Source organism: Amblyraja radiata, chromosome 5 (genome assembly GCF_010909765.2).
Source record: "Amblyraja radiata isolate CabotCenter1 chromosome 5, sAmbRad1.1.pri, whole genome shotgun sequence".
In the NCBI taxonomy this organism is placed as follows: Eukaryota; Metazoa; Chordata; class Chondrichthyes; order Rajiformes; family Rajidae; genus Amblyraja; species Amblyraja radiata.
This window is the reverse complement of record NC_045960.1, coordinates 27,697,460-27,725,235: the sequence shown is the minus strand read 5'-3', so window position 1 is coordinate 27,725,235 and position 27,776 is coordinate 27,697,460. Positions and strand designations below refer to the sequence as shown.

At 44.3% G+C, this 27,776-nt stretch overlaps 1 protein-coding gene and 1 long non-coding RNA gene across 2 annotated transcripts in view; both read left to right on the top strand.

Moving 5' to 3' along the window:
• ube3d (ubiquitin protein ligase E3D) overlaps nucleotides 1–27,776 on the top strand; it is a 139,093-nt gene that overhangs the window by 69,456 nt on the left and 41,861 nt on the right. The gene's annotated exons all lie outside the window — the stretch shown is intronic.
• LOC116973118 lies at nucleotides 759–21,165 on the top strand. The gene is made up of 3 exons (XR_004412000.1): nucleotides 759–964; nucleotides 8,159–8,161; nucleotides 21,152–21,165. It is a non-coding gene; the product is annotated as an uncharacterized LOC116973118 (long non-coding RNA).

Below are 27,776 nucleotides of genomic sequence, written 5' to 3'. Positions count from 1 at the left end.
GGCAGGATCTGACTCTATCGGGTGGAGGAATCTGGATTTGGCATCGGAAATGACTTCCGCAAAAACAATGCCCGTCAAGGAATGGTAGTCTTTAGTCAGAGGGTGGTGAATCTGCAGAATTCTTTACCACAGAAGGCTGTGGAGGACAAGTCAGTGGATATATTTAAGGCAGAGATAGATAGATTCTTGATTAGTACAGTGTGTTAGAGGTTATGGGGAGAAGGCAGGAGAATGGGGTTTGGGGGGAGAGATAGATCACCCATGATTGAATGGCGGAGTTAACTACGATCGGCCGAATGGCCTAATTCTACTCCTATTCCTTATGACCATATGAATGTTACCATTGTTAACTCGTACTTGGTCTTGGTTTGCTGTGAACGATGGGGACCCGGTGCGGGAGGGGCACAAAGAACGAAGGGAGTGCCCGGCAGGGGGGGCACCAAGAATGAAGCAAGACCAGGTGGGAAGGCAGCTGTGGAGACCCAGCCTGGGGCCGTGGACAGTGAAGGGGGGGGAGGCCTGCTGCCAAGAGCAGCGGCAGGCAGTAGATAGGAAGGCTCGGTGAACTGTTGTGTAACTTTGTCGGTACCGGAAACGTGGCGATACTTGTGTACTGCTTGGGTGAGGTCTGCTACAAAATCAGGAAGCTAAAGGGTGATCCTACAGTTTTTCGATCATCCTCATTTAATCACTCTGCTGTCGGTGCAGATGGCTTGTTTCCTGAATTGATCGCACAGTGCACTGCGTGCAGGTTTAGTGAGATGAACTGCCGAAGGAACAAAATTGCTCTGACTCAGCAGGAGAAAGAAGGCCCCGTCCTGCGGGTTTGGCATGGCGATCGGTTGCTGTAGCAGCACTTGTTGGTCAATGCAGAGGGTGAGATTGGGCAGGCTAGAACTTCAATCCTTGAAACACAGGAGGCTAAGGAGTGTATAAAATTAGAGGGGAATTGACAGGGTGAATAGTCATTTTTCCCAGGGTTGGGGAACCAAGAACTAGATGGATACGGGGCAAATGTAGGCAAATGCTTCTGAAGAAGGGTCTCGACCTGAAACGTCACCTATTCCTTTTCTTGAGAGAGACAGCCTGACCCGCTGAGTTACTCCAGCTTTTCGGTGTCTATCTTCGTAAACCAGCATCTGCAGTGCCTTCCTACACAAGAACTCGAGGGCATAAGTGGGAGGTGAAAGATTTTAATAGGAATGCAATGAGCAACTTATACACAAATAAAGTGATGGGTATATGGTTTGAGCTCTCAGAGGAAGTAGTTGATGCAGGTACAATAACAATCTAATTTAAGACACTTGGACAGGTACATAGATAGGAAATGTTTACAGGGATATGGGGCAAATGAGGCTAGCTTAGATGGGGCATCTTGTCCGCATGGATGAGTGGAGCCAAAGGGCCTGTATCCGTGCTGCTCGACTGACTGTTTTGATTGATTGAAAGATGCAGCATGGAAACAGGTCGTTTGGCCCACCGAGTCCATACTGATCATCAATCACCCGTTCACACTAGTTCTTGTTATCCCACTTTCTCATCCACTCTTTACACACTGGGGGCAAGTTACAGAGGGCAAATTTACCTGGAAACCTGCACATCTTTGGAGTGTGGGAGGAAACCGGAGCACGCGGAGGAAACCCATGCGGTCACAGGGAGAACGTGCAAACTCCACATAGACAGCACTTGAGGTCAGGATCAAACCCAGGTCTAGAGCCAAGTGGTGCTGGCAAAACCCAACCTGGGTCTCGGTGTGCCAGCTATTATTGAGGAAGTGGCACTACATCCACAATTTCCATTATTGTGCTGATGATTGAGAGCAGAGGGAGCAGTAATTACCCAAATTGAATTAGTCCTACCTTATGAGATCAGACATACCTGGGCAATTTTGTACATTATCAGTTAAATTTCACTGTAGCATGCACAAGAACGATACACACATTTGTGAAGTGTTCCTTTTTAAACATGGCTTGCTTGGATGCTTACCCTGTTCTCCAGGAAAGTCACGTTCCAGTGAAGACCTTGGGACGAGTTATAAAGCTGCAATGTGTTTGCTTTGCACTTGGTGAATTTGAATGTGATAATTTTTGCTGTTTATTAAGAGTTTTCATGCATTGAATGAAGATAGGATAGGTACCTGGTAAACCACAAGTTTTGGAGAAACATGATGGGTCAAGCAACACCTGTGGAAGAAATAGATAAGTAACTTGTCCCGTAATGTCGCCAATCCATTCTTTTTACAGATGTTGCCTGACCTCCTGATTCATAGAGAGTCATAGAGTGATACAGTGTGGAAATAGTCCCATCGGCCCAACTTGCCCACACCGGCCAAAATCTCCCAGCTACACTGGTCCCACCTGCCCGCATTTGGTCCATATCCCTCCAAACCTGTCTTATCCATGTGCCTGTCTAACTGCATCTTAAACATTGGGATAGACCCTGCAGGCACGTGCCATCAGGGTAGGCAAGGTAGGCACTGCCTACCCTGACTAAAATTATAACATGGCAATCACTAAATATAAATAGTAAAGGCATGGGAGAATTATGCCTATCTAAGAGATCTATCTCTTAGGTAGGCATAATTCTCCGTGCCTTTCATCCTCAGCGCTTGTAACCCTTGAAGGTCTGTGCAGCCCACGTGCCGTCAGCGCTGCTGGAAGCCGTCAATTTCAAGCGGGGCTGAAGGCAGCTGAAATTCTGCCTTTGCAGCACTGCGCAGGCGCAGCAGTTTCTTGGCGGGATTTTCAAATATGGATTGGCATTATTTTAAGTGTATCTTAGGAAACAGAGAGAGAAGAATAGAGCTTGTGTACCAATGATGTGGTAAGTACACGTGGTGATGTTTTTTCCCAGGATGTCGGGGTGGGGGGAGAGCTCCTTTTTAATTTTAATTTTTTATTTTTATGGAGAGAACAATCTGCGCATGCACGGTTTAATTTTTTTTTTAAAGCCGACTGACTGCCTACACTGAGCAATTACTCACGGCACGTGCCTGAGTCCCTGCCTTAACTACCTCCTCTGGCAGCTTGTTCCATACACCCCCCACCCTTTGTGTGAAAACGTTACCCCTCATAGAAACATAGACAATAGGTACAGACGTAGGCCATTCGGCCCTTCGATCCAGCAACGCCATTCAATATGATCACGGCTGATCATCCAAAATCAGTACCCTGTTCCTGCTTTTTCCCCATATCCCTTGATTCCTGTAGCCCTAAGAGCTATAGCCAACTCTCTCTAACTCTCTCTTGAAACCCCTCAGATTCCTATGAAATCGTTTCCCCTTCACCTTAAACCTATGACCTCTAGTTCATCTATTAGCCCGCACGCAGTCTACCACAGATTTTGCAGTTGAGTTATTTGGGGACATTGCAGGCATCAGCACAGTCAAAGTGCAATGGGATAGTCTTGTCCTTGGAGATTGGCCAGGTAAGTATCACGTGCCACGTAAGTAAGTTGGGACGACAGATGGCACAATGGGCTAAGTGTTCGGCTGTCGACCGGAAGGTAGCCGGTTCGAATCCCGCTTGGAGTGCATACTGTCGTTGTGTCCTTGGGCAAGACACTTCACCCACCTTTGCCTGTGTGTGAATGTGTGTGAATGTGTGTGAGTGATTGGTGGTGGTCGGAGGGGCCGTAGGCGCAGATTGGCAGCCACGCTTTCGTCAGTCTGCCCCAGGGCAGCTGTGGCTACAGAAGTAGCTTACCACCACCGAGTGTGACTGAGGAGTGAATGAATAATGCGATGTAAAGCGCCTTGAGTATTAGAAAGGCGCTATATAAATCCCATCCATTATTATTATTATTAAGTTAGTGAAGCACTTTGTGTTTTACGCTAGACTTCAGCATCTGCAGTTCCTTATCTCTCCCTTTCATGTATATTGGGTTTAGAGATACAGTGTGGAAACAGGCCCTTTGGCCCACCACGCCCACACCGACCAATGATCATCTGTACACTAATTCTATGTTATCCCAGTTTCGCATCCTGTACTCCAGGAGCAAATTTACAGAAGCCAATGAATCTACAAACCTGCATGTCTTTGGAGTGTGGGAGGAAACGAGGTTCTGGAGAAGCACAGGGAGAACGTACAAACTCCATACAGGCAGCATCCGAGGTCAGGATCAAAGCCAGATCTTAGGCGCTGTAAGGCAGCAACTCCATAGCTGAGTCACTGTGTCAATTACTTTATGCAGCATCTTAAAGAAAATGTGTGGGTGCTTTTAGGTTTGTTATTAGAGCTGTGTTTAAACTGGGAAATGTCCTCAAGTTGACTCTGAGAAGAGTTGAAGTAATTTATTTCTACTTGGTCCCCTTGGGCTATGTATAAGAAGATTATGAATCCTGACTACATTAAATCATGAATACGCTCAATAGGATCAGGAAAGTTGCTGTTGGATAATTTGTTCTTAATTCTTTTAAAGATTTGTAAAGCTAGAGAGAGTGTTTTGCCAGAGAATTAATTTGTCCTTTACTTCAACGCTATAATTTGAATGTTACATTTGAGCAACAGCTTTATAGAAATCTTAGAAAATTTAGGACAAAGTGAGAGGCTATTTGGCAATTTTGTCATACAGTCATACAGCATGGAAACAGGCCCTTTGGCCTAACATGCCCATACCAACCAAGATACCCCATCGACTAGTCCCACCTGCCACGTTTGGCCCATATCCCTCTAAACCTTTCCTATCCATATACCTGTCTTTAAGTGTCTCATAAAAATGTTGTTTTTTGTCTGTGTCAAGGAAGAGTGAACATTCTAGAACCAGTTTTTTTTTTGCATACAGGTCACCACTCAAGTACATATCAAAGTAGCTTCTCTACTATCTTAAAGACAATTAACTCTCTGGGTGAAGAAACATTTCCTCACCTCCCAAACACAGGCAGGCGGGACTAGTGTAGATGGGACATGTTGGTCGGCGTAGGCAAGTTAGGCCAAAGGGCCTGTTTCCACACTGTATGATTATGACTATGACTCCGGTCTAATTCCTTTAGTAATTACATAAAATAGTAAGATTAAACGAGAACTTACCAGTTCGAAGTTTGATCATTATTTTATGAGGAGTACGTTGAGGGAATACGTGAAGAACCCCGCTAGGACGCATGCGTGTCATTCTTCAAAGCAGCGGTGTGAAATCACAGATAACTGTAATGACTAAACATAGTAAGATTAGAGAAGAAAATACCAGTTGAGTATATGATCATGGGTGGGAGCGGAGGGCACGTATTCCCTCAACGTACTCCTCATAAAATAATGATCAAACTTCGAACTGGTAAGTTCTCGTTTAATCTTACTATTTTACTTCGGAGTCACGTGAGTGACTACGTGAAGATTTCAAAGCTCTGTGATTTCATGCCCTGGAAACGAGTCCATGCATCACATCTGCCTTATTACTGTAGGAGGAATTGTGTTAACATAATTTAGACATGAATCCGACATTGAAATCCATGAAATTTATTAACACAAATTATAAACCCCTTTTTTATGGGTTAAATTAAATTACAGAACTTAAAATTGTTTCTGCAAACGTTCCAGGTTTCATGACTGGTTTATGGTAAAACAATTGGAATGTTTTTTCCCCTGACCATCCTGCTGCCTTGAGGATTTGGTCCATTGGTACATCCAACTGCATAGCTGCTGATGTAGCTGCAGCCCTGGTGGAATGAGATTTAAAAACATTAGTATCCACCCCAGCCTGTGTTAGAACCTGTTTCAGCCATCTTGAAATGGTCTGGACCGTCACTCTTTTATGTGGTTGTTTATGGCTGACTAAAAGTGCCTTCTCATTGCCTCTGATGTTTTTTGTTTTCTCCATGTATAACGACAAATGTCTTACTATGCAGAGACGATCATCTGTTGGGTAATTCCTAAATTCTATTTTGAGGCCTGCTGATCCCTGTCTGTTCTGTTTTACTAATTCATAAATATGAAATGTAATATTTTCGGGTGAAGAAGTCATGTTGTCCAGTCTTAGTTTATGTAATGACTGTACCCTCTGAGCCGTGACCAATGCCATTAGCATGACTGTTTTTAATGTCAGTCTGTGTAGGGACAGAGCTGTTGCTGGAGACCAATTCCTGAGCATCTTCAGGACAATACTTACATCCCATATTTGGGAGTACCTGGTTCTTGGATTAGTATTAAAAATTCCCCTCATAAGTTTTGTTACCAGTGGGTGAGTCCCAACAGAGTGACGCTCTGTTCCTTGCCATAGATACGTTGATAAGGCACTTCTGGCGCAGTTGATGGCACTGTAACTGAGCCCCTCGTCATAATGGAGGCCTGCCAGGTATTCCAGAACAGACGGGATGTTCATCTCTCTGTAGGTGATGTTGTTTTTGTGGCAATACATCTCCCACTTCCTGATATAGACCAGATATTGTTTTTGGGTGGATTGTCTTTGGGCCGCCGAAATCATGTTCACTGTTCGGTCCGTCAGTCCCAGCTGTAGTAGTGGTATTTTTAAACTCTACAAATTAATAAATTTAAATATTTATGGCATGGGTGGCTATCCCTAGTTACGGGATGTACCAACAAGTCTGGTCTATTCGGGATGGTGATACATGGTTCTAAAAACATGTTCAGTATCACTGGGAACCATGGTTGAGTAGGCCAATCGGGTACTATCAAAATACCAGACGCAGAGTCCTGCTGTATTTTCCTTAATACCCGACTGATGAGGCAGAAAGGAGGGAATGCATAGATAAACAATTTCCCCCAATGCAGCGAAAATGCATCTGTCGCCGCTGCCCCAGGGTCTGGTTCCCACAAAACATAATTTGATAACTGGTGATTAAGCCTGGATGCGAATAGATCGATATCTGGTGTTCCATATCGTGCTGTAATATCAGCAAATACTTTTTTGTTCAACATCCATTCGGTGTTTTCATTAAATTTGCGTGACCTGGTGTCTGCCACTAAATTTAGTTTACCTGGTAGGTAAGTTGCTGATATCCAAATATCTCTCTGAGTACACCATTGCCAAATTGTATTAGCCAGATTGTCACATGATGTCGATTTGTTTCCACCCATGTGGTTGATATATGCTACCACGGTGGTATTATCAATCTGTAATCTAACATGCTGGTGATATGACCCAGTACAATATGATTTTAGGCCATAAAATGCACCCAACATTTCCAGGTAGTTTATGCCCAGTGTGAGTAATAATGATGCTTCCTGAGCAGTCCATCTACCTCCACAGCTGGAGATGGAATTGGTGGCACCCCAACCAAGTGCACTGGCATCAGTTTGTAGCACCGTTGAAGGGTTGCTGATAATGATTGGATTGTAGAAATGCCAAATGTTATCTATCCACCAATTTAGTTCCATTATGGCTTTGATTGGTAGCTTCATTGGTCTGTCAAAATGACCAGCATTAATTTTGAGTGCTTGTATTTTTGCCCTTTGTAAATTTTGGTAATGTAAAGGTCCAAATTATGTGGCTGGAAAGGCAGCCACCATTTTGCCAATTACTTTAGCTACCAGTCTGATGGATGGTTTACTGATGTCAATGAGATTTTTGCAAGCCTCTATTAATTCTATCGCCTTTCCCTTTGGTAATGTCACCGACATGTGAACTGAGTCAATGGTGAACCCCAAATAGTCCATTGTAGTGGAAGGCGTTAATTTAGATTTAACTGGATGGATAATAAACCCCAGTGTTTCAAATAACTGTTTTGTGGCTGTTACGGTTTGTTTGGCCAATTCCAAATTTTTGCCCACAATGAGTATGTCATCTAGATATGCAATGACCATGTGTTCTCGTTTCCGTAGAAATGCTAGGGCTGGTTTCAAAATTTTTGTGAACAGCCTGGGGGCTGATGTTAACTCATTTGGTAGTGCTCTATATTGCCAGAGCTTTCCCATCCAGTTGAATTTTAAGAAACATCTGTGGTCACCTCGTATAGGCACTGAATAGTAAGCATCTTTTAAATCGATGCTGGCCATGAAGTAACCTTGGGAAATCAATTGTTTAGCAGTAACAAAGGTTTCCATTTTAAAATGAATGTATTGTACAAAAGTATTCAATTTGGTCAGATCTATGATGATGCGACAACCACCATCTTTTTTGTTTTTGGTAAATATATTGGACACGAATTCTAATGGTTCGTGTTGGGATTTTTCAATTACACCTTTTGCGTAAAGCCGCTCCAGTTCAGCATGTGCTTCTGATTTCTCTTTACCAGAAAGTACGAACATTCGGTTCGGTATATGTTGAACTGGAGGGCTGTATTTGTGTATAAATTCTATAGTATATCCCTGGATACTGCTTAAAATATAAGTGTCAGTAGTTATCATGCTCCATGCATTCAGAAAGGAGTGTAATCTCCCCCCAACCTCCGTGCTCCCTGTATTTTGTAGGGAACCTGACCCACCTACCTCCATAGTTACCAGTGGCAGGTTTACTTATTTCTGTAAGTCCTTCGTTGATGTGAGGCGGTTGATTCTGGGTTTGTGGTTTGGTTGATGTTGGAGGTTCTCTTATCTTCCAAGAAGGTCGGCCTGGGCCATGGCCTAAAAAAGACTCATGTTTTGTGTACCGAACCTTCGAGCTTTCACCAGTCTCCCTGACCATCCTGTTCTACTGGTGGGTGCGTAGGGGTGCTGTCTGTAGTTGTAGTGGGTTTTGGATGAAGTCCCTTTGATGAGTCCCAGGGTTTTTGCTTCTTCATCGAGCTCTTTTACTTGCTTCGATAAGTCCCCTCCAAACAGTAGTATTGGTGGTTTTGGGTTCCCAGGTTTGCACAGACCCGCGAATTTCGGATTTAGAGTGGGTCGAATGGCATTCTTTCTGATGTTGTTTAACTCATATTGAGTGTTACAAAACAATGCCAATGCATCCTGTTGATCTTGGGACATGTCTTTCTCATCCACTGTGCAGGCGAAAGCTGTTATCCCTGCAGCTAGGAGTTTTAATACCTTCTGGAGTTTGACGTCCATGCTCCTAACTCCTATTCCAATATGTTTCCATATGCAAGTGTTGACTGCTGGGACATTCAGGGATATGCAGTTTCCCGGTGCCAGATGTCTTGATGTGGTGTCCAATACAGCCTGTTCTTGTAGCTGGTTTAAAGACATATAGTCTATACTGGCAGCAAGCTTTTGCTCCAGGTTTTGGCCAGTCTGGTCTGGCTGTATGAAATTGGACACCATGTCCAGCAGATTTTCTCGTTCCTGCACCCCCTGCACACTTGATCTTTCTTCTGAGAACCCCTCTTCAAGGTCAGCCCAGAACTGACCCCCAGTGCTCCCCTCTGATGAGGGAGAAACACTGTGCAGCCCTCCAAGAGGTGCTGCTGTGGGTTTTCCATAGGGCCCACAGTGACTCGACTCCATCTCCCGGAGCCTGTCACGTTGGAGCAAATGCTCCACACACCGCTCCATCCGGCTCCAGCGCTCACGGTCGCTGGCCGCCCGCGGTTGTTCAAAGTCGGACTCCTCTGAGTCCACGACTCTGTTGGTTTTTTGTCTAGCCTTACCGCCCGGCCGCGGAGTGGATTTGGCCAGTGCGGAGACGACATCGGGCACAGCTGATCCCATTATTGGTGATCCAAGTTCCGCTGGCCGCTGCTGGCTGCCCGCTACTCCGCGGTCCTCCCCCACCAGCTTCATCGCAGCCCTTGTTTTCTTTGCTTTGTCCATGTTTCCTACCTGTAGTTGGTATGAGAAACACACACATTAACCGCAGAATAAATCTTACCTGCAGGTTCCGGCTTTTTAAACTGCCGCTGCGGGGGAACGTCGTTCCACCCCGCCTGACGTTTCGCAATGCGTGTAGCGATATGACACGCATGCGTCCTAGCGGGGTTCTTCACGTAGTCACTCACGTGACTCCGAAGTAAAATCAACTTTCACAGGTTAGTGACTGCACTGGGTACTGAAGTTGGTCCTCCCTATTTATCTCAGAATCTCCCAAATTCTAATTCTTTAATTCTGCCTCCTCTTATTTAAAAAAAAAAAATCAACGATCAATTTATCTCAAAGATAGATGCAAAGTGCTGGAGTAACTCAGCATCTCCGGGGAAAATGGATGAGTGACCCTCCATCAGACTGAAGAAGGGTTCCGACCTGAAACGTCACCCATCCTTTTCCTGCGTTTGGCCCATATCCGAAACCTGTCCTATCCATGTACCTGTCTTAATCTTTCTTAAAGGTTGAGATATCTGTTTCAACTGTGGGAGGTTTCTCCTGTTGGTCAGATGTGCCTATGTAAAAGCCTCTTAAATGCAAATGTTGTATCTACCTCCAACATCACCTCTGGCAGAATGTTCCAGGCACCCACCAACCTCTGCGTAAAAATAGGTGAGGGCTCTAGATGTCGGATTAATTTCTGGGGAAGGTGGAATATGGAGTAGCTGCAAATTTGCAGCTGAACACCCTTGCAGAGATGCAGACACAAGAAACTCCGAATACTGGTTTACAAAACAACACAAAGTGCCGGAGTAACTCCGTGGGTCAGGCAGCATCTCTGGAGAAATGGATAGGCGATCTTTCGGGATGAGATCCCTCTTCAGATCCTTGCAGGGATGTTTTCATTAGTGATTTGGGGAGGGTTCAATCTAATTTTTGGGGAATGAGATACAAAGAGATACCGTGGAGTGGAGAGATGCCGTAAAAAAAACCCCAGAGATTTACGAGGATGTTTCCGGGAATTGATGCTCTGAGCTATAGGGAGAGGTTGAGCAGGCTGGGACTCTATTCCATGGAATGCAGGAGGATGAAGGGTGTGTGGAACAAGCTGCCAGAGGAGGTAGTTGAAGCAGGGACTAATGAGAAACAATTAGACAGGTACATGGATGGGACAGGTTTAGATTGATATGGGGCAAACGCAGGCAAGTGGGACTAGTGTAGATGGGGCATGTTGGTTAGTGTGGGCAAGCTGGGCCGCAGGGTCTGTTTCCACCCTGTATCACTATAAATAAAGAACCAAATTTAAGCCTGTCCAATGGGCAGAACATACTTTGACTGAGTTTGACTGGTAAATCTGATGAGCTGACAGTGTGGATGGTGCAAGGATACCTGACATTGTTGCTCTCAGCAAGATATGGTTGAAGGACGGGCTGATTTGTAAATTATGGATCATTTGGTGGTCATTCAAGTATTTTTAAATGCAGCAATGATTACTACCTCTTTAGGACCCAGAATTGGAAGAGCCTACCCATCTTGGGGTTTAAGAAGCATTAACTAGATTTGTTTAACCATTTAGTTTAGTTTAGTTTAGAGATACAGCGCGGAAACAGACCCTTCAGCCCACTGAGTCTGCACCGACCAGTGATCCCCGCACACTAACACTATCCTACACACACTAGGGACAATTTACAATTTTACCAAGCCAAGTAACCTCCAAACCTGTACGTTTTTTTAGTGTGGGAGGAAACCAGAGCACCAGGCGAAAACCCACATGGTCACAGGGAGAACATGTCGGATTCCATACAAACTCCATTCAGACGATGTCCATAGTCAGGATTGAACCTGAGTCTCTGGCGCTCTGAGGCAGTAACTACAGCTGCGTCACCGTGCCGCCCAATTTAGTTTTGTTTATTGTCACGTGTACCTAGGTACAGTGAAAATCTTTTGTTGCTTGCTATCCAAGCCTCTGGCTCATTCATTCCCCTGTTAGCACATTATTTTAGCACATTAATTATTGTAACTTATTCCACCTCTTCTGCTATTTTCTACAGGATGCGATAACGTTTGGGGTTTTACGAACCACTTAATGGGTTCGTACGGATATCTAAGGGGGAATGTCTTTTCACATCGTATTGTTACACAATGTCATTACTTCTCCTGAGTGAGAAGTTGATAATTGGAAATCAATGTGTGTCGCATAGTAATCTCAGTGCACTCAATCCTATTGGGACGCAAAGAATGTCTTTCAAAGCTTTGTTGAGACCGTTTGAATCACTAAAACTTTATGATATGCAGTCAGTTGAAGTGCAAAATCGTTCAAATCTGAGATGTGACTGCGTATAACCGTTTATTTTTTCTAAAAATAAGACGTCAAAAGGTGGTCACCTGTGATCAAAGATCTATAGCGGAGCTCCGCTATGTGATTCTTGCCTGTGATTCTTGCCTGAAGTCCCAGTCCAGAACCTTGAGTGTAAAATGTAACTGATAATTCAATGTAGCCATTCCCACACTGTCCATGGCCTCCTCCAGAGTAATAATAATAATATTAATAATACTACACTTTATTGTCATTGTAAATACCTACAACAAAATTTCAGATGCACTGCCCGAGCGGAGATCCAATGTATCAGATAAATAATAACGAATAACAAAAACGGCAAGAAAACGTCAAGTCAAGTCAGAATGTGCAATGTGCAATATTCACAGTATAGTGTGGTGGCAGTACAAAATATTGGCTGTGGGGGCTGTGTGTTCAGTGCAGAGTTTAGAGTGGTGATGGCCTTGGGGTAAAAACTGTTTGTTAATCTTGTGGTGTGTGATTTGATGGTCCTGTAACACTTTCCTGTGGGCAGAAGGGCAAACAATTGATGTGCGGGATTAGATGAGTCCTTTAGTCTGGGACGACAGATGGCACAATGGGCTAAGTGTTCGGCTGGCGACCGGAAGGTAGCCGGTTCGAATCCCGCTTGGAGTGCATACTGTCGTTGTGTCCTTGGGCAAGACACTTCACCCACCTTTGCCTGTGGGTGAATGTGTGTGAATGTGTGTGAGTGATTGGTGGTGGTCGGAGGGGCCGTAGGCGCAGAATGGCAGCCACGATTCCGTCAGTCTGCCCCAGGGCAGCTGTGGCTACAGAGATAGCTTACCACCACCGAGTGTGACTGAGGAGTGAATGAATAATGCGATGTAAAGCGCCTTGAGTATTAGAAAGGCGCTATATAAATCCCATCCATTATTATTATTTAGTATGCGTGATGCCTTCCGCAGGCAACAAGAGCTATAGATCTCTTCCGGGGCAGGCTGATGTGTGTTGGTGATCTTCTTGGTGATCTTCTGGGCTGTATTGATGACTCTCTGCAGGGCCTTCTTGTCAGCCGCAGAACTGTTGCCACACCACACCAGGATGCCATGTGTCAGGACACTCTCTATGGAGCAATGGTAGAATGACACCAGCAGCTGTTGTGACAAGTTGACTTTCCTGAGTGATCTTAGTAAGTAAAGTCAAGTCAAGTCAAGTTTATTTGTCACATACACATACGAGATGTGCAGTGAAATGAAAGTGGCAATGCTCGCGGACTTTGTGCAAAAAGACAAACAAACAAACAACCAAACAAACTAAACACAATCATAAACACACACATATTCTTTTACATATTAAATATTGGAAGGAAAAATGTTCAGTAAAGTTAGTCCCTGGTGAGATTTACAGTCCGAATGGCCTCTGGGAAGAAACTCCTTCTCAACCTCTCCGTTCTCACAGCATGGCAACGGAGGCGTTTGCCTGACCATAGCAGCTGGAACAGTCCGTTGCAGGGGTGGAAGGGGTCTCCCATGATATTGTTGGCTCTGGAGTTGCACCTCCTGATGTATAGTTCCTGCAGGAGGGCGAGTGAAGTTCCCATAGTGCGTTCGGCCGAACGCACTACTCTCTGCAGAGCCTTCTTGTCCTGGGCAGAGCAATTCCCAAACCAGATGGTAATATTTCCGGACAAGATGCTTTCCACAGCCGCTGCGTAGAAGCACTGGAGGATCCTCGGAGACACTCTGAATTTCCTCAATTGCCTGAGGTGGTAAAGGCGCTGCCTTGCCTTACTCACGAGTGCTGCGGCGTGTGATGTCCATGTCATATCCTCAGAGATATGGACTCCCAGATATTTAAAACAGCTCACCCTATCCACAGGATCCTCATTTATCCTCAATAGTGTGTACGTCCTCAGATGATGTGCCCTCCTAAAGTCCACGATCAGCTCCTTCGATTTTTTGATGTTCAAGAGGAGGCTGTTATCCTGGCACCAGAGTGCTAGATCAGCCACCTCCTCCCGGTAGGCCTTCTCATCGTTGTCTGAGATCAGGCCCACCACCACAGTGTCATCAGCAAACTTAATTATTGAGTTGGAGCTGAACCTAGCCACACAGTCATGTGTGTACAGGGAGTACAATAGGGGGCTGAGGACGCAACCCTGGGGCGATCCTGTGCTCAGGGTGAGGGACTTTGATGTATTCCCTCCCATCTTGACTACCTGGGGCCTGGCGGTGAGAAAGTCCAGGACCCAGGCACACAGGGAGGTGTTGAGCCCCAATTCCAGTAGCTTCCCAGCCAGTCTGGTGGGGACTATCGTGTTGAAGGCTGAACTGAAGTCTATGAACAGCATCCTCACGTAGCCCCCCTTCTGGCTGTCAAGATGAGAGAGAGCGGTGTGCAAGACCTGGGAGACCGCATCGTCCGTGGATCTGTTCGGACGGTATGCGAACTGCAACATGTCCATGTTGCGAGGGAGGAAGGCGCAGATGTGTTTCTTCACCAGCCGGACGGTAGTCATTCTGAAAGGCTGGGGAGGCATTTTTTGGTACCGGTACAATGATGGATTTTTTGAAGCAGGCAGGTAAGTAAAGCTTGTCTGAAGTCTGAAGAAGGGTTTCGGCCCGAAACGTCGCCTATTTCCTTCGCTCCATAGATGCTGCTGCACCCGCTGAGTTTCTCCAGCATTTTTGTGTACCTTCGATCTTCCAGCATCTGCAGTTCCTTCTTGAACAGGTAAGTAAAGCTGTTGGTACACAAAAATGCTGGAGAAACTCAGCGGGTGCAGCAGCATCTATGGAGTCAAGCTGTTGTTGTGCCTTCTTTACCAAAGAGTGTGTGTTAGTTGACCACCTGAGCTGCTGAGATGTGGGTGCCCAGGAACCTGAAACTGGAGACTCTGTCCACTCTTTCTCCGTTTATGTGCAGTGGGGGATGGTCACCCTGCTTATTCTTGAAGTCAATGATGAGCTCATTTGTTTTCTTTGTATTGAGTGCTAAGTTGTTCTCTGAGCACCAGCCTATTAACTTCTGTACCTCCTCCCTGTAAGCTGACTCATCGCCCTCAGTGATCAGCCCCGTCACTGTCGAGTCGTAGCAAATTTTATGATGGTGCTTGTGCTGTGGGTCGGTATGCAGTCATAGGTGTAGTGGGAGTAGAGGAGGGGGCTCACCACACAGCCTTGTGGAGCTCCTGTGCTGAGTGTCAAAGTGGGGGTGTGGTGGGGCCCATCCTGACTGACTGCGGCCGGTCCGTAAGGAAGTCCTTAATCCATAGGCAGATGTTGTGTTGGAAACCTAGGTTGGACAGCATGGAGACCAGTCTACTGGGTACAATTATGTTGAATGTGGAGCTGTAATCCACAAATAGCAGTCGTGCGTATGCTCTCCGTTGTTCTAGGTGGAGCAGTACAGGTGAGGCCAAACGTAAATTGGAGGAACAGCACCTCACATTTCGCTTGGGCAGCTTACACCCCAGCGGTATGAATGTTGATTTCTCTAAGTTGAAGTAACTCTTTCATCCTCTCTCCGTCCCTCCCCACCCTGTTTGTTGTACTAGTTTCACTCTCATCTTGTTGAGTTTCACTATCTGTATGACTCATTCTCACCTATCACACAGCCAACAATGCACCATAGTGGGCTACATCTTTCCTTGGTAATGGCCGGTTTTTGCATTCCTTCCATGCCTTTTTCCTAGTACCATCTACATCTCTTGTCCCCCTCTCCCCTGACTATCAGACGGAAGAAGGACCTCGACCCGAAATGTCACCTATTTTCCCCGGAGATGCTGTCTGACCCGCTGAGTTACTCAAGTCAAGTCAAGTCTAGCTGCAGACTCTGCAGCTGTCATCAGTCATGAGGGAGTTTTGTACTGGAAGAGGTGCCATCTTTCAGATGAGAAATGCTCTGCAGTCCCAAGTAGATTAAAACAATTCTCTTGGCACTACTTTGAGGAATATTTCCATTACCTTCAGCCAGCATCACTAAAATAAAGGTGACTATTATTGAATTGCTGTGTGTGGCATCCTTCACTGTGTATATTAGCTGGTGCATTTCCTACCACAGGGAACACACCTAAAATGTACATTGTTGCGTATGAATGCTTTGGTTTAGTTTAGTTTATAGTTACATGTACCGTGGGACAGTGAAACCAGTCAGTGCTAACCAGTCAGCGGAAAGACAATACATGATTACAGTCGAGTATTCCACAGTGTACACGATAAAGGGAACTACTGTTAAGATGAAGTTTGGTAAAGTCCAATTAAATATAGTCCGAGTGTCTCCAATGAGGTAGGTAGCATCTCAGGACTGCTCTCTAGTTGTTGGTAGTATGGTTCAGTTGCCTGCTGACAGCTTTGGAACATTGTAAGGGCAGGAGAGGGACTATATAAATTAAATAGACTGTAACAAGTCTTCCCCATATTCCCAGAGAAGTGTAAACATGGAACAAAGCAAAACTATATTTTTGTAGGATTTCTATAAAAACACCATGACTGTAGTAATGTATGAAATAAAAATTGTGCTGTGCACATCTTTGTTGCCCACTTTTATTGATGGAGTCTTGTTGGGGTGAATTAACCTAGGATGCAATGAAAACATCCTTTGAATTGGGTTATCCAAATATACCTGCCCTCTTAATGTTGTAGATTTGGAGTAAAATCAGCAGTCCTGTTAGTATATACTTTGTCATTGATAACCCATTTGCACTTTTGAATAATCAAATTCCAGCAACATTAAGTGTTTGAACATTTTCCTTTAATGTCTCTCCAATTTGCCTTTTTCCCCACAAGTTGAAGGATCATCAACATTTGCCGCAGAAATTACATATGCCCACAAGGCGTATCTTGAATGCATTTGTTCAAACCAATTACCATTTTATTATTCCAAGCAGTGCGTCGGAGGCACAACAGGACTTTTAACCAGGATTTTTCAAACCCTGTGCCCTGCAGAGTCACTCAGTCATTTGCAACTTCCAGGCCAGTTCTGTCAATTCCTTTAATCCCGAGGATTAATCTTTGCTTGCAGCATCGGTAATTAGAAGTGGTGGATATACTTCTTAAATTGTCATTGCTCTCAGCACGGGAAGCCGGACTTACAACCTCAATTTGTGAGCCTGTCAGATACTGTGGTTCATTAATTTGTATAAAATCATGAGAGGGATAGATCGGGTAGATGCACAGAATCTCTTGCCCAGAGTAGGTGAATTGAGGACTGGAGGACAAAGGTTTAAGGCGAAGGGTAAAAGATTTAATAGGAATCTGAGGGGTAACTTTTTCGCACAAAGGGTGGTGGGTGTATGGAACAAGCTGCCAGAGGAGGTAGTTAAGGCAGGGACTAGCCCAACATTTAAGAAACGGACAGGTACATGGATAGGACAGGTTTGGAGGGAAATGGACCAAGCGCGGCAGGTGGTACTAGTGTAGCTGGGACATGTTGAGGGGTGCGGGCAAGTTGGGCTGAAGGACCTGTATCCACACTATATCACTCTATGACTCTAATTTAACAGACATGAGACCTGGAAGCAAATGAGACATCGGCTCCCTTGAAATTTATACTGCGATTAACCAAAGATTATATTTTTCCTGAAATTAAAATAGAATTAACGCAGTTATAAAATCTGCCATAAGGTTCCCATAATATTGTGAAATTGTTTTTATAAGCTACTACATTTTTTTCACGAGAGCTGGTTGTTTGCCAGATCTTCTAAATAATTACAAGTGATTTGGTGCAAATCTCCTTGTGTAATTTCTGGTAGAATCAGTGAAAGAATATTCTTTCTGAAAAAGCAAGCTCTTTTGTATCTCTGTGTCAATTATACTGAGTTTAATTAAAAGTCACTTCAGGCACAGCCACAGTAGGTATTTCAAACATACACTGCTTAATAATTCATTCAGATATGTGGAAAAAAAACTGTAATTCATAATATTTGACTCAGAGCACTATATTTAATAAATATTAGAGTATATTGGAATATATTTTTAGTGGTTAATTATCCTTTATTTCATCCTGGGATGAACGATAACCAAATGTCATTTAGTTCCAAGTTTCACTTCCCTTTGGTCTTGCAAATTTACGCCTCAGAAGTTCCAGCAATTAAACTCAGTTTATTCTGTCGCCAGGTTTCTTCATAGAGTCATAGAGCAATACATGGGAGGAAAGAGGCCATTTGGCCCGACCAGCCCATGTCATCCAACATGCCCATGTACACTAGTCCCACCTGCCTGCGTTTACATCACGCTGCCTCGGCAAGGCCACCAGCATAATCAAGGACAAGTTACACCCCGGACACTCTCTCCTCTCCCCTCTCGCATCAGACAAGAGGTACAGACAAGAAGTTTGAAAACACACACCTCCAGATTCAGGAACAGTTTCTTCCCAGCTGTTATTTGGCAACTGAACCATCCTCTCACCAAGTAGAGATGTCATGGCCTCCCATCTACTTCATTGGAGACCTTTAAACTATCGTTAATCAGACTTTATCTTGCCCTAAACATTACACCCTTTATCCTTTATCTGTACACCATGGACAGCTTGATTGTAATCATGTGCAGTGCCTTCCATAATGTTTGGGACAAAGACCCATCATTTATTTATTTGCCTCTGTATTACACAATTTGAGATTTGTAATAGAAAAAAATACATGTGTTTAAAGTGCACATTGTCCGATTTTATTTAAGGTATTTTCATACATTTTGGTTTCACCATGTAGAAATTGCAGCAGTGTTTATACTTAGTCCCCCCATTTCAGGGCACCATAATGTTCGGGACACATTGCTTCACAGGTGTCTGTAATTGCTCAGGTGTGTTTAAATGCCTCCTTAATGCAGGTATAAGAGAGCTCTCAGCACCTAGTCTTTCCATCACCTTTGGAAACTTTTATTGCTGTTTATCAAACGCGGGGACCAAAGTAGTGCCAATGAAAGTCAAAGAAGCCATTATGACACTGAGAAACAAGAATAAAACTGTTAGAGACATCAGCCAAACAGGCTTACAAAAATCAATTTTTTGGAACATCATTAAGAAGAAAGAGAGCACTGGTGAGCTTACTAATCGCAAAGGGACTGGCAGGCCAAGGAAGACCCCCACAGCTGATGACAGAAGAATTCTCTCTATAATAAACCCCAAACACCTGTCCGACAGATCAGAAACACTCTTCAGGAGTCGGGTGTGGATTTGTCAATGACCACTGTCCGCAGAAGACATCATGAACAGAAATACAGAGGCTACACTGCAAGATGCAAACCACTGGTTAGCCGCAAAAATAGGGTTGCCAGGTTACAGTTTGCCAAGAAGTACTTAAAAGAGCAACCACAGTTCTGGAAAAAGGTCTTGTGGACAGATGAGACGAAGATTAACTTATATCAGAGTGATGGCAAGAGCAAAGAATGGAGGAGAAAAGGAACTGCCCAAGATCCAAAGCCTGTTCTATGAAACACGGGGTATTATGACCTGGGTATGTACAGCAGCTGAAGGTACTGGCTTACTTATCTTCATTGATGATACAACTGCTGATGGTAGTAGCATAATGAATTCTGAAGTGTTTCGACTCATTCTATCCGCTCAAGTTCTAACAAATGCCTCAAAACTCATTGGCCGGCGGTTCATTCTACAGCAAGATAATGATCCCAAACATACTGCTAAAGCAACAAAGGAGTTTTTCAAAGCTTCAAAATGGCCAATTCTTGAGTGGCCAAGTCAATCACCCAATCTGAACCCAATTGAGCATGCCTTTTATATGCTGAAGAGAAAACTGAAGGGGACTAGCCCCCAAAACAAGCATAAGCTAAAGATGGCTGCAATACAGGCCTGGCAGAGCATCACCAGAGAAGACACCCAGCAACTGGTGATGTCCATGAATCGCAGACTTCAAGCAGTCATTGCCTGCAAAGGATATCCAACAAGTACTAAACATGACTATTTTCAGTGACATGACATTGCTGTGTCCCAAACATTATGGTGCCCTGAAATGGGGGGACTATGTATAAATACTGCTGTAATTTCTCCATGGTGAAACCAAAATGGCCTTTATTAAAATCTGACAATGTGCACTTTAACCACATGTGATTTTTTCTATTACAAATTTCAAATTGTGGAGTACAGAGACAAATAAATAAATGATGGGGCTTTGTCCCAAACAATTGTACTGTATGGTCTTTTCACTGACAGGATAGCATGCAACAAAAAAAGATTTTCACTGTACCTCGTTACACATGACAATAAACCAAACTAAACAAGCTACACTCAAGATCAGGATTGGGCATGGTTCTCTGAGGCTACCAGGCAGTAACTCTCCTAGCTGCATTACTCTGGTAAAAAATTGCCCCTTGTGTTCCTCCAAAATCTCTTTTCCCTTATTCTAAACCTACACTCTCTAATTTTACATGGGCAAGGTTTTCTATTATTGGCCCTGTCTATCTGCTGCACAATTTGATGTATCTCTTTCTGGCCCCTCCTTTATTTTCCTCTATAGCAAGGAAAGCCCAGACTCTGCTGACTGCCCTCGTGATTCAAGTGTTTCATCCCAGGCAGCTTCCTGGTAAAAAATTGAGAAACAAGGAACTGCTGATGCTAGTTTACAAAAAAAGACACAAAGTGCTGGAGTAACTCAGCGGGTCCGGCAGCAGCTCTGGAGAACATGGAAAGGCATGATTTTTTTGGATCAGGACCTGCCATCAGAGTGATTGTGGTGGGCGTTGAAAGCCGGCAGTGAGGAAGTCCTGGCGTTTGCACGGGCAACAAGGTGGAAGTTTTTCCCAATTTTATGATTCAATGAAGAAGCCGTTCAGGTGCATGTTCCTACTTGGGATGGGAATACCGGCGGAACTGTACCAGCATCTGCAGTTCCATCCTACACATTCTGTTGCTCCACAGCGACCTCCTCTCTCCGACGGGAGTCCTGCAACACCCTCTCTCTCTGCTTCTGATTTGTTCTTTGTACCTTTTCATACCCCGAGTTTCCCTCTTCCCTGACTCTCAGTCCGAAGATGGGTCTCGACCCGAAACGTCATCTGTTCCTTTTCTCCAGAGACGCTGCCTGACCCACTGAGTTACTCCAGCATTTTGTGTCTTATCTTTGATATAAACCAACATCTGCAGTTCCTTCCTATACCTCAAGCTGATTCATGTGTTTTTTCAGGCAGAAACTCCATGGCACCATTGTCAGAGATTGGGGAGTTAATCTCTGTACAAGATCATGAGAAGAATAGATCGGGTAAATGCACAGAGTCTTTTACCCAGAGTAGGGGAATGAAGAACCAAAGGTTTAAGATGAGGGGGGAAAGAGTTAATAGGAACCTGAGGGGTAACATTTTTACACAAAGGGTAGTGGGTGTATGGAACCAGCTGCCGGAGGAGGTAGTTAAGGCAGGTATTATCGCAATGTTTAGGTCTATGGATAGGATAGATTTAGAGGGATATTGGCCAAATGTGGGCAGGTGGGACTAGTGTATATGGAGTGAATTGGTCGGTGTCGGCAAGTTGGGCCGAAGGGTCTGTTTCCACACTCTGGGTCAAAGAATCTGGAAAAAATAGTGAGGGGAAAACCATTGAAATGGAAATAACGTAAAATCAGAGGTTGAGGAAAATCAATTTTGATTAATACATTACAATTTTGTGAAGAACAAATATTTAGGTCACCACCAATTAACCTGGGTTTTTAAAGCAGAAGGATATTTCCCCACTGTAACTCTGGGTCATTTTCATCGCAGTCGACAAGAACCAGAGTGTTCGTGTCCCAGTGTCTTGTTTTATTAATGGCTCAGAAGTATTCATTGAGGTTTTTTAAATAGTCCAATGCTTGAAAAGCATTTCCTTGCCCCAACAGTGACTCAACCCTATCGACGGCACTATTCTAATCAGAGGTGTTAGCAATTAATTATTATCTCAGGCATGCAGCAGCAACTCTGCAGTGCGCCAGCTGAATTTTCAATGAAGTTGCAGCTCTTCATTTAGCTAAACAGCTTGCTTCGGTAATAGCTACAGAGTCTAGGGACTCCGTGACTCCTAATTTGATATAGTCAGATAATCTTGGTAAATAACGTTCGTCTAATGATTACTTTCAGTTTTCTGTGTAGGAAGGAACTGCAGATGCCTGTTTATACCAAAGACAGACACAAAATGCTGGAGTAACTCAGCGGGTTAGGCAGCCTCTCTGGAGAGAAGTAATGGGGCAGACAAACAGTCAAATTAGACGTTTCGGGGGAAATTTACTGTTGCATGCCTCGTTGTCACCTTCCCCTCATCTAACAAATTAACAATTCAAGTTCAAGTTCAAGTGAGTTTATTGTCATGTGTCCCTGATAGGACACTGAAATTCTTGCTTTGCTTAGCACACAGAACATAGTAGGCATTTACTACAAAACAGATCAGTGTGTCCATATACCACAATATAAATATATACATTTCTACATTTCATATACAATTCTACATTTCCTTGACCATTCCCTGCTTTGATCTGTCGTTTTTACACCTTGCCATTCCATATCTCTTGTTTCCCGCTCCCCTAACTGAAGAAGGGTGGGTTCTTTACCTTCAGACCTTTGTCGTGGCTCAAAGAAAAAAAACAACAGTAAGTATTTCTTCGTTAGGTGTTAGGATGACCCCTGCACAGTTTCAGGTGTCTTGTTGTTTATTGGCCAAAGTTGCTCACCATAAGCCCTATACTAAACCTCATTATTTATGAGTGAAATATTATAGCGATACCATCTCATTAAGCTTGCTCGATACATTCGGGCAATAATCAATATCTTCCCAGAACTGCAATGATGTCGCAGCTGTACGCGTAATTTGCGCGTAAGTAAAACACGAGGAAAAAAAGATGCAAGGATGCATTGAAAAAGAACGCTAAATCAGTGTTGGCAACAGGAAAGATTTAGTGCGCATAGATCTGGATTAAATGCTAATACCATCCCAAATTTCATGGGCCTTTCGTTATGTGTAATGCCCTTCTCTTTTGAAGACATCTCAACAACGAGGGACAAAGTGAAACAAATGAACTGAACGAGTGCTCTTCTTCATTACAGCATTATAGCTGGCAAGTAATCATATTTTCATGCTTTCAGAAGCTCACCGAGTCCCACGACCACTTACGTCCACACTTCACTTCGTTGAAAGTGGCATCACAGGTAGATCGGGTGGTCAAGAAGGCTTTTCGCACATTGGCCTTCATCAGTCGGAGCATTGAGTATAGAAGTTGGGAGGTCATGTTGCTTAATTATATAAAGACGTTGGTGAGACCGCATTTAGATTATGGTGTTCAGTTCTGGGCTCCATGTTATAGGAAAGATGTTGTCAAGTTGACAAGGGCGCAGAGAAGACTTACGAGGATGTTGCCAGGACTCGAGGGCCTGAGCTATAGGGGGAGGTTGGGCAGATTAGGACTCAATTCTTTGGAGCGCAGAAGGATGATCGTACAGAGGTTTACAAAATCATGAGTGGAATATATCAGGTAAACGCACAGAGTCTTGCCCAGAGTAGGGGAATCGGGAAACAGAGGATATAGGTTTAAGGTGTGGAGGGAAAGATTTAATGGGAATCTGGGGGATAACCATTGTACACAAAAGGTGGTGGGTGTATGGAATGAGCTGCTGGAGGAGGTAGTTGAGGCAGGTAATATCGTAACTTTTAAGAAACAGACAGGTACATGGATAGGGTAGGTTTAGGGATATAGGCCAAAAGCAGGCAGGTGGGACTAGTGTAGATGGGGCAAGTTGGGCTGAAGGGTCTGTTTCCACGCTGTTTGACTCTATGACTCTAAAGAGTCCCCCAACCCCCGACCACACTTCATACTGAAAACCCCCATTCTGTTCACCCACGTTTGGTCTCGCATCATATTTGTTCCACCGCAGTGCATCCGATGGGTCTTCCTTATTCTTCAGTCCCTGCGATAGTACCTGTGAAAGCACCTTGCTAACTGTTCCAACAAACCCCTGGTGCAACCTCAAGGAAGAACATCTCTTCACAAATGTTCAGTGGGGCTGATCACACAGATGGCTCTGAGAGCCAGCGGAGGTGGTGGTGGAGCCTCACCACGTTCTCCGTGTTTTTGAGAGTCCAGTCATGGATCTGCATTGAGATGGAGCTTGTATTATGAAGGCCTGCAGCCCAGGAGTATTGTGGAGGAAGACTGAGCAATGGGTCACACTGGAGCCAGCAGAGTGTCCACAGGGGCAGGGTAACTGCGGTCTTGGAACAATGTTCCTTTGGGTTCCACTCTATGGTATATGGTCACACTGATCTGATCTGTATTTATGCCTAAATATTCTGTTTTGCTGCAGCAAGCAAGAATTTCATTGTCCTATCTGGGACACATGACAATAAACTCTCTTGACTTGACTTGACTTGGGGGTATTGGTTTTGTCTTTTTGCACGATTGTTTGTTTTTTATGTGTACGTATGTGTGTGCGTATGTGTATATATAATAATAATAATAATAATAATAAATTTTATTTATGGGCGCCTTTCAAGAGTCTCAAGGACACCTTACAAAAATTTAGCAGGTAGAGGAAAAACATGTAAGGGGAATGAAATAAATAGTAGAGACATGACTAGTACACAAAGTAAAGACAGAATACAATTCAAAACACAATATGAGGCAATTAATGCACAGATGAAAAGGGAGGGGGACGTGGGGCTAAGGATAGGCAGAGGTGAAGAGATGGGTCTTGAGGCGGGACTGGAAGATGGTGAGGGACACGGAATTGCGGATCAGTTGGGGGAGGGAGTTTCAGAGCCTGGGAGCTGCCCTGGAGAAGGCTCTGTCCCCAAAACTGCGGAGGTTGGACTTGTGGATGGAGAGGAGACCGGCTGATGTGGATCTGAGGGACCGTGAGGATTGGTAGGGGGAGAGGAGGTCAGTGAGATATGGGGGGGCCAGATGGTGGAGGGCTTTGTAGGTGAGGATCAGGATTTTGTAGTTGATCCGATGGGAGATGAGAAGCCAGTGAAGTTGTTTGAGGACTGGAGTGATGTGATGCCAGGATTTGGTGTGGGTGATGAGTCGGGCGGCTGCATTCTGGACCAGTTGTGTCGGTTGACGTAGGTGGAGCTGATGCCAAGGAGAAGTGAGTTGCAGTAGTCCAGTCGGGAGGAGATGAAGGCATGGATGTCTTTCAGCATCGGGAGGTGTGAGAGAGGGTCTGAGTTTGGTGATGTTGCGGAGATGAAAGAAGGAGGTTTTAATGACATGGTGGATGTGAGGCTCAAGGGAGAGGGTGGAATCAAAGATCACGCCAAGGTTGTGGGCCTGGGGAGATGGGGAGACAGTGGTGCCGTCGATGGTGAGAGTGGGGTTATTGATTTTGCTGTGTATATATACACACTGAACTATTTTTTTCTAATTTATGATATTGTTTACAGAGCCCGATGTTTACATATTCTGTTGTGCTGCCGCAAGTAAGAATTTCATTGTTCTATCTGGGACATATGACAATAAAACACTCTTGACTATTTGATGTTCTGCGCCATTGTAAAAATCCATGGCCGGCCAAACACGTTGAAAAATAAATACAGCGGGATATAGACTTATTTAGAGTACTGTGTTCAGTTTTGGTTACCCTGCTGCAATCTATGTAGTTTGGAGCTTAGTTGGAGTTTGTAGTGTTTAATAGCCTCATGGTTGTTGTCAGGCCAGGTCGAGGGGGAGCTCCCCCCGCCACGGGTGCCATGTAATCCCGTGCTACCTACTCCATGGTCGGATAGTCAGCGACTAAACCGTCTCCCCCACCTGGTTTGCCAGGTGAGGAGGGGGCTGTGGACCCCCAGCAGGACCAAAAACAAGACCTGTCAAAGGGCGGATGAGCTTCTAGCGAGCCAACGGCCATCCACGCTTCAGTAGAAGTTGCGAACAATGTCGTACATAACATTGTAAGGAATGATGATAAAGCACACACGCCAAAATCCTACACTTCCAGCGGCGGAAGTCCGCAGGAACTGGAGGACAGAGACGTGTGGTACGTCCATCACTGTTCCCGTTGGAAACCAGCACCATTACTGAGTTGGATGATCAGCCATGATCATATTGAATGGCGGTGCTGGTTCGAAGGGCTGAATGACCTACTCCTGCACCTGTTTTCTATGTTTCTATGTTCTGGAGGAGTCCAACAGTCAGGTGGCATCCTGACCTGAAATATCATCTGTCCATTCCCTCCACAGTTGCTACGTGACACGCTGAGCTCCTTCAGGCTTTGGTTCTCGCTCAAGAGTTCATAGGTTTGAGGAGCTGGCCCATCAAATCCACTCCGCCATACAATCATGGCTGATCTATCTTTCCTTCTCAATCCCATTCCCCACAACCCTTGACACCCGTACTAATCAAGAATCCGTCAATCTCCGCCTTAAAAAAACACCGCCTTTATTTTCATAAACTTCAGCATCTTTGTCCTTATTAAAAGTTTGTTTCTGTTTAAAATGTTATAAATGAGCTGGAAGTGTCTAAACCTTTGTGGAGTTAAAATTTCTATCTATTAATCAAGATGTGAACTGTTAAATGCAGCAAATATTCAAAACAATACTTGCTTATATTTCCTTACCCTTTCTGATTGAAATCGCATAATAATGGTTCCACTCATTTAGAATGCAAATGACAATTTACACTAAATTACTTAATCTAATGCCCTCTATTAGATTCTATTAGATTTTAGAATTGTTGAAAAAGTTAATTAGAAACTGCGGGAATTAATAACCTATTTAATCTTTTGCAGTAGGATGACATTTCCTTTCTATCAGACTTGGGGCAGATCTGGCTTAAAAGCCAGCCAATTCCTTGGGCATTGCAGCTTCAAATAGAGTCAAAAGATGTTAATTGGAAAATAATTGAAAATGTATAGGGAGCTCTATTAATCCAAGACATTATTGTCTTATCTAGAGTCCCATTCATGACGTGTGTATCATAAGTTCTCATAAAAGATGGAATTTAATCTACTTGGTTCTGCCTTACATTAATGTAAATTAAGTTGTTTAATGATCCCTTTTTTAGTCCTCTTAGGAAAGGTAAGACATGCTGGTTAAGTATTAGTGAACTACTTCCAAGAAACTATGCATGAATGACTGAATTATACTTTTGGTCACTTGTACCTAGGTACAGTGAAAGGTTTTGTTTTGCATACAACCTAGGCAATACACAAGTTTAGTTTTCGTTTAGTTTAGAGATACAGCGCGGAAACAGGTTCTTCGGCCCACCGAGTCCGCGCCGACCTGCGATCCCCGCACATTAACACCATCCTACACATACCAGGGACAATTTACTTTTATACCAAGCCGATTAACCGAACAATTTTCATTTATACCAAGCCAATTAAACCTAATGTCTTTGGTGTTGCCATGTTTTGGCACCAACAAAGATACAAAAGTTCACCGACAAGTTCTGTCTACTGCCTGCTGCTGCACGTGGCAGCAGGCCTAAAGTCTAAAGCTGCTGCCTCACAGCGCCAGAGACCCAGGTTTGATCTTGTCCTCGGGATGCTGTCGTCTGCACGTTTTCTCTACGACAGCTTGGGTTACCACTGCGTGTTCCGGCTTCCTCCCACATCCCAAAGTCGTGCGTGTTTATAGGTTGATCGGCCTCTGCAAAATGGTGCTTAGTCTGGAGGGAGTGGATGAGAAAGTGGGATAACATAGAACTAGAGTCAACAGTGATCGACATTCGGCGTGAACTCGCGGGGCCCAGCGCGCTGTTTCCGTGCTTTGTTTAGAAATTGTTAAAAAAAGATAAAATTTCATGTTTTTAGCAGGTAACTACAAGCTAACGTGGTGTCTTCCAAATGGGAAGATTTTGTTCTCAATGTCCTCCCAATGATAGAGATGCACCTGGACACACACGCATCGTTCCTCTATGAGGGGGGAATGTTGTG